The following is a 10,661-nucleotide window of genomic DNA, read 5'->3' on the forward strand; positions in this document are numbered from 1 at the left end:
AGGAGGAGGAGGAGGAGGAGGAGGAGGAGGAGGAGGAGGAGGAGGAGGAGGAGGAGGAGAGCCCTTCAGCAGAAATCAAGGACAAACTCCAGTACATAGAAGAGTACTGGTAAAGTAACGCCCTTACATTAAAAGAAATTTACTGAGTGTGTGTACATTGTGTATGTGAGCATGTGCCTGTCACGGAGTCTGTGTGAAGGTCAGAGGACAACTTGGGGGAAGCAAGTCCCAGAGATTGAACTCTGGTCATCAAACTTTGTGGCAAGCGCCTTTTACTCACTGAGCTTTCTTTCAGACCCTGGGGATCTACTATGTCTGTAACCAATAACCGTGTCAGTGTTGAATAAATAATCACCATGGAACTGACAGAGGCGAAGGGAAGGAAATGTGCCAAACCAGGACCTTCCACATCCATCTTTGTGAAGTCCTCTCTCAGTGCCCTGAGGGAGCTCACTGTCTGTCCACTGTGTAAAGATCTTTTTTTTTTTCTGTGGGAGGACTGTATTTGCCAAAGAAAAGATCTGATCTTTGCTGATGGTGATGTTAAGAGCCACCCCCTCCTCTCTAAATCCAGCCTAAACTAGGTATGGTGGCATGTACCTGTATTTCCAGCTACCTGGGAGGTGGAGGCAGGAAGCTAACTTTAATCCATAAGTTTGAGGGTACCCTGGGAAATAGACCAAGATATCATCTCATTAAGAAGAGGGAGAAGAGAAGAAATCTAGCTTAAATCCAGAATAATGATCTCCCTCTGTCTCTTTCAACATAGGGTCTTATTATATAGCTCCAACTGGCCTTGAACTTGTGATTATCCTGACAACTGAGTGCTGGGATGATAGACATTTGCTACCACTCCTGGATGCGCTACTTACTTACGAAGAATGGCCTGGATCTAGAAAATATGGGGTTTACTTCTGGCTCTGCTGCCCTCTCTTCAGCTCAGTCACAGTTCTTCAGTGGCATGAAATACCAGCATCAGAGCAAGGAAAGCTCCATCCACCCCGAAGAGCCTAGGATCCTAATGTCAAGCTTGAGGCGACTTTTTACCTGTGTCCTTATGGAGGAGATGAGAAGCTGGAGGCCAGAGGTCGACCATCAGTGTCTTCCTTCCTTCCTTCCTTCCTCCCTCCCTTCCTTCCTTCCTTTTCTCCCTCCTCAATCCCTTTTCTTTCTTCTTTGTTTCTTTCTCTTTGTTTCTTTCTCTTTTCCTTCCTTCCTTTGTTCCTTCCTTTCTTTCTTAATTTCTTTTTTAAAGATTTATTTATTTATTTTATTTATGAGTACACTGTCGCTGTTTTCAGACACACCAGAATAGGGCATCCAATCTCGTTACGGATGGTTGTGAGCCACCATATGGTTGCTGGGATTTGAACTCAGGACCTCTGGAAGAGCAGTCAGTCAGCCCTCTCTTTCTTTCTTTCTTCCTTTCTTTCTAGGGTATCACTATGTAGCCCTGTCTAACCTGGAACTCACTATCTATACCAGACTGGCCTGAACTCACAGAGATCTGCCTGCCTAAGCTTCCCAAGGGCTGGGATTAAAGTAGTGTGCCACCACCGCCTGGCAAATATTTGGCAATTTAAAATGTATTATAATTAAATCCGTAGACATGTTGGTGAAAGGGGACAGGGCAATCAGAGCATAGAAGATCTCCTTAGGCAACTCATCGTACCTCCCGTTAGAATCACTGTCACTAAGCACACGCAGGGGGATTTCACAATACCACTGGGTGCACGGAGAGCGGGAGAACCAGAGAGTTCTGTTCTCCCCCCAGCAGGGCTAGGCATGGTTTTGATGCACCTTTTTCAGGCATGACTTTGCGGACACTGAACAGCTGTTTAATTAAGTTCCTCATGTCCTCCACTTTCACAGCAAACAATGGTCACTGTTAATACACATATCACTTGCTTTCTCATAGCCGTAACCAAATACTCAAATGAACAACTTAAGGAGAGATTTGTTTGAGTTACAGTTTTAGACACCCATCATGGTAGGACATTGTGAGAAGCATGCTGTTCAGCTAACAGCAGGCAAAAGTAAGGCAGAAGAGCAGGAAAGAGCCAAGCCAGGGTAAGATTAGCCTCCCAAGGCTACGCTTCAACCCACTGACCTGCCTCCTCCACCCAGGCTCCACCTTCTACAGCTCTCCCACCTTCCCATAGTCTCAGGGTTGTAGTGTACAATGAAACACTCCTGAGGCCAAAGCCTCTGATCTTAATACTCTCTGGAAACACCCTTAGAGACTCAGGAAGGTGTGTGTCACTAACTCCTAGGAACCTCTCAATTCAGTGATCAGTCAAGATTAACTGATTATATGTATGATGGCTACATATAATCTGCTCACGAAGAAGATGAGTTCTTTGAAGAAAAGATTCAGTTTATAATCTTGTTTTTCCCACTTACTATTAGACTGGGCATATACTAACTTTGATCTCCAACAAGCTACAGTTTTTGGTTTTTTTTGTTTTGTTTTTTTTTTTTTTTTGTTTTTGTTTTTTGGTTTTTTGAGACAGGGTTTCTCTGTGTAGCCCTGGCTGTCCTGGAAATCATTCTGTAGAGCAGGCTGGCCTCGAACTCAGAAATCTGCCTGCCTCTGCTTCCCAAGTGTGCTACAGTTTTGATCTCAGTTTTCCAAAGGCCTTTGTCCCTAACCCTTGACACCTCTGAGGTTGGGAAGAGGTGAAATCCTTAGGAGGTAGGACCTAGTAGGAAGAATTTAGTTCACTGGGGATGTGCCCTTAAAGATGGTATTGGGATCTAGGTCTTTCCCATATGAAGTGAACAAAACTCTGTCTCACAGGTCCAAAACTGAACCAAGTAATGATGACTAAGACAACTGAACTGTGGGCAGACAGACATAAATCTCTGCTCCTTACAAACTCATTACCCAAGATATTTTGGTCTTAACAATGAGGACCCAGGCAGCCTTTAATCCCAGCACTCGGGAGGCAGAGGCAGGTGGATTTCTGAGTTCGAGGCCAGCCTGGTCTACAGAGTGAGTTCCAGGACAACCAAGACTATACAGAGAAACCTTGTCTCAAAACAAAAACAAAACAACAACAACAAACCCAATGAGGAGTAACTCCTCTAACATACATGAATGAAATGTCTGATAGAAGTCAACTTCTGGACTATAGGGCAAAAATGCTCCATAGAGCCTTTCAGAAGAGCTTGGTTGGATGTTTTGAGGAGTACTCCACACGGTGGCAAGGCAGTGTAGAAAGAACTAACGTGGAATTTCCGGGGACAGCAGACCCTATGCTGAACTTGTTGATACCGTTTGCTAGATACTTAATATTTTAATGTCCCAAATGCTCCGGTTCCCTAAAACACCCAATCTCACCACGAAGCTTGACAATAAAGGAAAAGACCACAAGGTGCACGACTTTAGGCAGGTACGCAATGCTATTTCCTAGATTGGTATAAGAGAGAAAAGCTGTGTCTAGCTCAGAAATTAGGCATTTTTGGTGAAAGAAACTCCAAGTTACCTGGAGCTGGTCATCTTCTCAGGGAGGGGCAGATTCTTCGAACGATAGTTCTCTGACATGCCCATCTCCTCAGATTAACCTATTTCTGCACTAAAGTTCTGGAGTAGGTGCTCGCAGGTTCTGCGCATCTTCTCACTGCGTGTATTACAGTCTGCGCATCTTCTCACTGCGTGTATTACAGCTACCCAATGTCCCTCGCCAGACTTTATTCTCAGAAATCTGACTAGTTCCTAGGATGCAAAGGGGATTGCTGCACAGTGGAAATCTTAGTACCCCTCGAGTCTGTTAGGGGCCTCTCTCAGGAGCCCCTCATAGTCTCCTGATGCCCACTAACATCATCATTGGAAAAAGGCCAAGTCACTGGATCGAAGAAGGTCAACCACTCAGTTCTCAGACCCGCCCAGGCTAGAGCTTGGCCAAGCAAGAAAAGGGTGTCTTCGGAGCTGCGGTTTGCTCTGCTGCAGGGGCCTGGCCCTCCGTGAGGATGGCCTTGTTCACCGGGCGTGACTGGGGGTACCGCGGTTGCTAACACGTGGGATCTCAGCCGCAGGGTGCCTTCCCAGCCTCTGACCCTGGCTCCGAGTGGACATGCCCCCTCGTCTGGTCCTGGACGCCGCTGCCCGCCCCTGGGGCAGCCCAGCCCTGCTCACCTCTTGCGCAGGTAGAGCCCACATCTGGTAACGCAGGACTCTGGGGCATCATCGAGGGCTCGAACTACAAGTCCCAGCAGGCCGCGGGCAGGGAAGCGCTACTTCTGCGTTCACTTCCGGCGACGATGGGACACCGCTACCCCTTTAAGCCCCCAGTTTGCGGTTGTGGGTTTCCTTGGATGATTCGAGTTGTTCTCTCTTTTCGTTGCAGACACATACAGTTTCATAATACTTCCCAACGTGTCTTTTACTTGTTAAGATGATGCTGGAGGGTAAATAACCAGAATAAAACTGTCTTCAACCTTAAAAATATTCTGAAGCTGAAGTGAACAGTGTAGTGTATGTAACCACAGCATGCAATCTCATCACCGGGGAAGCTAAGGCAGGAGTTTTACGAGTTCGAGAAGCCCGTGTCAAAATTTAAAAAAGAAAGAGAAGAATCGATCACCGGATATTCCAAGTTCTTATCTCTGGAGTACAGTTTCCAGATAAGTATTGTGCAGGTCACCAACGCCTGCAATTCTAACTCCAGTAAACCCAACACCCTTTTCTTGTCTCAGGTGTCTGTGTTCAAGTGTACAACCCCCCCCCCCCCCGCCGCGCGAGCGCGCGCACACACACACAAACTTAAAAACAGAATTCTTTTATTTTTTGTTTTTATTTTTTTGGTTTTTCGAGACTGGGTTTCTCTGTGTAGCCCTGGCTGTCCTGGAACTCACTCTGTAGACCAGGCTGGCCTCGAACTCAGAAATCCGCCTGCCTCTTCCTCCCAAGTACTGGGATTAAAGGTGTGTGCCACCACTGCCCGGCCAGAATATTTTTAAAAATCAACAATAATGTATTTGGATATAAAGAACTAAAAGTGGATCATAATGTAACCGCCTGTTTTAAATAATTACAACAACATCATAAGGTTGATTTAAAAGATCAGTGAACTCCCAAATCAGAAAAGGAATTTTAAACATAAAACAGACCCCCAAAGAATGATGCCATTAAGTCTGAAAGAAAATGTCAAAAAACTTCTAAGGAATCGATAATATTATATGTAGTTAAGTTTCAGTTGCCAAAAGGATTTCAGAGTACTTTCTGAGTGTGTGCAATCGTCTCCCGAAAGGCTCTTTGGGTAAACCTGCGAACATCTACCCTGCAAAAGAAACTCCTGGGATGAAGGAGCAAACTTATCTATGTGTATAAGGATGAGTGTTAAGAATGCTGTTAGAGGCCGGGCGGTGGTGGCGCATGCCTTTAATCCTAGCACTTGGGGGGCAGAGGCAGGCAGATTTCTGAGTTCGAGGCCAGCCTGCTCTACAGAGTGAGTTCCAGGACAGCCAGGGCTACACAGAGAAACCCTGTATCGAAAAACCCAAAATAAAAATAAAAATAAAAATACTGTTTTGGGGAACATGATAATACTAAGTTACCTATGCTCCATGGACTTACCAGCCACAGATAGGTTTTAGTACCAGATATGTAGTCCGTTCTTTTGTTTGGGTCTTAAGTCCAATCAGATGGCTGTTGGCTACCCCTAAGATATAAGCGCCACTGCTGAACCTTTGGAGATATCTATTTAAAATGATTTATTATTCTCTTATTTTACATATATGAATGCTTTGCCTGCTTGTATATGTGTGTACTGTATGTTATGCCTGGTGCCTATGGAAGTCAGAAATGGGAGTTAGATCCCTGGAACTGGAATTACAGATTGTTTGCTTGCTTGGTTTTTCATGACAAGGTTTCTCTGTGTAGCCCTCATACCCTAAAATGTACCCTGCATGGGATGGCCTTGAACTCAGATATGGCTGCCTCTGCCTCTAGACTGCTGGAATTTGTGGAGGGTTCCTGCAAGCTTTACAGCAGGCAGGGAAACCATCCTTGAAAGAAAGAAATTTGGTTCAGCCTGATTTAGGTACCAGTCCTAGGCCAGGACTTTGAGAGTCTGACACCAGTTAATTTATTTTATCCATATTTAAGCACAGTACAGTTTTAGAAACAAGTTTTCTGATAATAAATAACTCAGTCTGGTGAGTATGACAAAGCTTAAGACATGTTTCATTGAAGCTTTTTACGAAGTACACATAGCTTTGTTCATATGGTGGGTTCTTGTTGGCTTAGAAACAATACTCAAGGGAGAATGACTGAGGTAAACATAATGCCTGCGAGAGTTGGGACTGCCCTGGCCCTAAGATAACACTTAGACCACTGTAAAGTACAAATTACATCTCTCACAAGGATGACCTTTATGACCTAGAAGTCATGCTCAAGGTTTTAGGGGGAAAGGGTCTGGGATAAGTAAAATGTAAATTCTGGGAGGTACGTTTCAGATAGCAGAGGATTGCCAGGTTGTAAACTATATCCATTCCTAGAATTCCAGGAAGAAGATAGGCTAAGCATCTCCTTCCTTTGAAGGATGCCTGTGTAAACTTTCCTGGCTTCTCCAGTACTCATCTGTGTGAGCAAAGGACTTTTTTGCCCTTTGTAGGTATTAAAGGTGTGCACTCCATAGGTGTTGGAAACTGAACTTTGGCTTTCGGCAAGAACAACAAAACCCCTGATCTGATTCCCCAGCTACATTTTTGGGGATATTTTTTGCTATGCTGGACATTGTGGTTTACAGGTATCACAGTTAGGTAGGATTAGCCTCAGTCGGCTGACCCTCCTACGATAACTGTTAAATCGAGAGATGCTCCATGGATTTGCCTGTGGAAAGAATTGTCTGAACTGAAGGTCCTTCCCAGATGGCCAGGGCTTGTGTCAATTTAACAACCACCACCGCCACCACCACTTAACTAGGTGAGCATGGTGGCAAATGCCTTTAGTTCTACAACTCAGAAAGCAGATGCAAGGGGATCTCTGTGAGTTCCAACGTAGCTTAAACTACATAGAGTATCAGGACCTCCAGGACTACAAAGAACTAATTTCAAAAATGACATCATGTAGAATATTCTGTATATATCTTTCATCCATTTGCTATATCATGCTATTTAATGCCATGACATTTCTGTTTTTGTGTGTTTTTTTGTTTTTGTCCAGATGACCTTTCTATTGGATAAAATGGGGTGTTGAAATCAAGTATTATTGCTGAGTTGGAGTTATTCTGGTCTTGAATTCCAGTAGTGTGCTTTTTATGAAACTGGGTGCCCTATAGTTTGGTGCGTATATATTTAGGATTGGAATGTCTTCTTGGTTAATTGTTCCCTTAATCAGGGGGAACAACCTTGCTTTTCTTTTTATAATTTATATTATTTATACTATTTATTTACTGTCTATATGAGTACACTGTAGCTGTCTTCAGGAACACCAGAAGAGGGCATCAGATCCCATTACAGATGGTTGTGAGCCACCATGTGGTTGCTGAGAATTGAACTCAGGACCTCTGGAAGAGCAGAAGAGTCAGTGCTCTTAACCTCTGAGCCATCTCTCAAGCCCCCTTGCCTTTCTTCTTTTTTTTCTAAAGACAGGGCTTCTCCGCATAATTATGGCTATCCAGGAACTAGCTCTGTAGATCAGGCTGGCCTCGAACTCACAGAGATCCACCTGCCTCTGCCTCCTGAGTACTGGGGTTAAAGTGCACTACTACTGCCCAGTTTGAAGTAACCTTCTATCGCTTCTGATGAATATTAATTTGAAGTCTGTTTTGTGAGATATTAGCATAGTAATGATGCTTGCTTCCTAGTTCCATTGGCTTGAGATATTTTTCCCATCATTTTACTCTAAGGTGGTACCTTTTCTTGATAGTAAGTTGAGACTCTTGTAGACAACAAAGGGATGGATTTTCTTTCTTTTTCTAAAAATTAATTAACTTTTGGGACAGATTTTTCTGGTATAGTCCTGACTGTTCTGGAACTCACTCTGTAGACCAGACTGGTCTTGAACTTAAAGATCTGCCTGCCTCCGCCTGTTGTGTGGTGGGATTAAAGGCAGGCCCTACCATCACAGTCTAGTTGGATTTTCTTTTCTTCCTTTCCTCCTTCCTTCCTTCCTTTCTTTCCAAGATTTATTTATTTATTTTATGCATATGCTCACACCACCATTGCTCTCTTCAGACACACCAGCAGAGGGCACCAAACCCCATTACAGATGGTTGTGAGACACCATGTGGTTGCTAGAAACTGAATTCAGGACCTTTGGAAGAGCAGTCGGTGCTCTTAACCACTGAGCCATCTCTCCAGCCCCTGGATTTTTTCTTTCTTTTCTTTCTTTTTCTTTTTCTTTTTTTTTTTTCAGACAGGGTTTCTGTGTAGCCCTGGCTGTCCTGGAACTTACTCTGTAGACCAGGCTGGCCTCGAACTCAGAAATCCACCTGCCTCTGCCTCCCAAGTGCTGGGATTAAAGGTGTGCGCCACCACCACCCGGCTGGATTTTGTTTCTTAATCCATTCAACCTATTGGTCTATTTTCTTCCTTTCTCACTGGAACTTACTTTGTAGACCAGGCTGACCTGGAACTCATAGAGATCTGCTTGCCTCTGCCTTTTCAGGACTGGGATAAAAAGCTTACATAATCCTTAGGTGTAGTTCCTCAGGAGCCATATTTTTTAAAGACAGGTCCATCATTCGCCCGAAAGCTCATCCATTTGGCTAGGCTGACTGCTTGTCTCTACCTTCTCGTGCCTTACAAGTGCATGTCCTCGCACTAGCTTTCTTCACCTTGACTTTGGGGATCAGAATCTATGTAAAGCAAGAACTTTACTGACTGGACTATCTTCCTAGCTCTGTGTCTGTTTTAAAAATAACAATATTTATTATATATTGTTAACAATTATTTATTACTTTTTTCTGTTTTTTTCTTTTTTTTTTTTTTTTTTTTTTTTTTTTTTTTTTTTTTTTTTGAGATAGAGTTTCTCTGTGTAGCCATAGCTGTTCTGGACTCTCTGTAGACCAGGCTGGCCTAGAACTTAGAGATTTGCCTGACTCTGCCTCTGGAGCTCTGGGATTAAAGGCTTGAGCCATCATACCTGGCTTATTAATATTTATTGTATTTGTATCTTCCCAATTATCCTCCAGGCTCATGATAGGATTATTCTGCACTAATTTTCTATAATGTTTTCTGTTGCACTTATTTATACTACCCTCTTGGTATTTTTTTCTTATGTATGATGTAAGGTAGAGTTCATGATTATCCACATTGCTAATTGCATCAATTATGGTATTAAAGAAACCTCAGAGAAGGCATCAAAATGCATCAATGCCACATTAAAGAATGAAAAAAAAAAGACTTCCTCTTGGAATAGTTTACTGTCTCCATCAAGAAAGTAGGACCTTGTAGTTGGTATAACAAAATTTATATTTTATTATGCTAAGGGTCATCACACAAGATTCGTACTCTTATTAGTCCTAAGCCTAGCCCCCCAAAGCTGCTTACCTGTGCAGGCATATCTTAGCAGAAGGTTGGGTGCAGTCTCTCACGGTGTGAGAGTGAGGATCCAGGGGCAGATACTCCAGTTGTACTGCAGTCAAGGTGGTGTCTCCCCAGTGCCTTCAGCAGTCTGCAGGATGTGCAGAGCACTGCACTTGGTCTCTGCTTCCGTACTGTCCAGTAGGAGTCCTGGAGTTCTAGCCCCATATCTGGTTATCTTGAGTGAGTGATGTCCCTGGGTTCTGGTTATCAGGTGCAGCCTTGGGTGTATCGGGGTTCCTGATTAAGCTATTTTTACATGTCTAAAAGGCAGTTTTTATTATGCTTATTACATGTGCCATCAGTTAGCCCAACTTTGAATTCTCTACTTCTCTTCAACTGTCTATTTGTAGTTTGTGCTCTGTAGCTCATCTGTCTTTGCCTGTGTATATGATCTGTTGGCTTCTGTTGCTGGATAATGTTGCCTGTCTGTTGTGTGTATCTGATCTGTGTCTACAACACAGAACTGTGCTCTGTATTTACTGAGCAGCACAGAAATCATGGTATGGGAAATGAAGGGGAAAGTCTTTTCTACAGAAACCTTTAACAGAGCTTTACAAGGGAAGAAGTTAACTTTACTGACCTGGAATACCACTCAAATCCATGAATAGATGTTACCAACCTATATCCACATTTTGATTCCAAAGTTTATGGGGTGTTCATTGTTTATGACTGCTTTCAACCTGTGGGCTGCTTTCAGTGTATGTTCCCAATACACATTTACATACATTATTCTGAGACACCAAACAATACATAACAAGCTATGCTCAGCTTCTGTCATAAGATCTGATTATATGAATAATCCAAGGCATAGTAAGATTGATTACGTGTTTTTTTTGTTTTTGTTTTTTTGGTTTTTGGGGACAGAGTTTCTCTGTATAGCCCTGGCTGTCCTGGAACTCATTCTGTAGACCAGGCTGGCCTCGAACTCAGAAATCTGCCTGCCTCTGCCTCCCAAGTGCTGGGATTAAAGGCGTGTGCCACCACCGCCCGGTGGTTACCTGTTATCTTAAGGGTAGGTTAAACATAAAGTTTGTGGGCTTCTGGGATTTCTTGGATCCAACTTTGCAGCAGGCTCCCCTGCTTCCTTTCCCTGGAGTTGGGGGTATCTGTGAATAGTCTGCATTCAT

General features: G+C 43.5%; 1 protein-coding gene across 3 annotated transcripts in view; it reads right to left on the bottom strand.

Moving 5' to 3' along the window:
- Positions 1-4,192, bottom strand: part of Znf239 (zinc finger protein 239) — a 9,773-nt gene extending 5,581 nt beyond the window's left edge. The window contains exon 1 of one of the 3 annotated variants that reach the window (XM_028753554.1): positions 4,139-4,192. The gene's annotated coding sequence lies outside the window, so the exon portion shown is untranslated. Of the gene's footprint in view, positions 1-3,488; positions 3,582-4,138 lie in introns of those variants that run through there. The other 2 variants (XM_028753556.1, XM_028753555.1) reach the window with 2 other exon arrangements.
- Positions 4,193-10,661: the final 6,469 nt, after the last annotated feature.

This window comes from Grammomys surdaster, unplaced genomic scaffold, assembly GCF_004785775.1.
Source record: "Grammomys surdaster isolate TR1022 unplaced genomic scaffold, NIH_TR_1.0 125950, whole genome shotgun sequence".
Taxonomy (NCBI): domain Eukaryota; kingdom Metazoa; phylum Chordata; class Mammalia; order Rodentia; family Muridae; genus Grammomys; species Grammomys surdaster.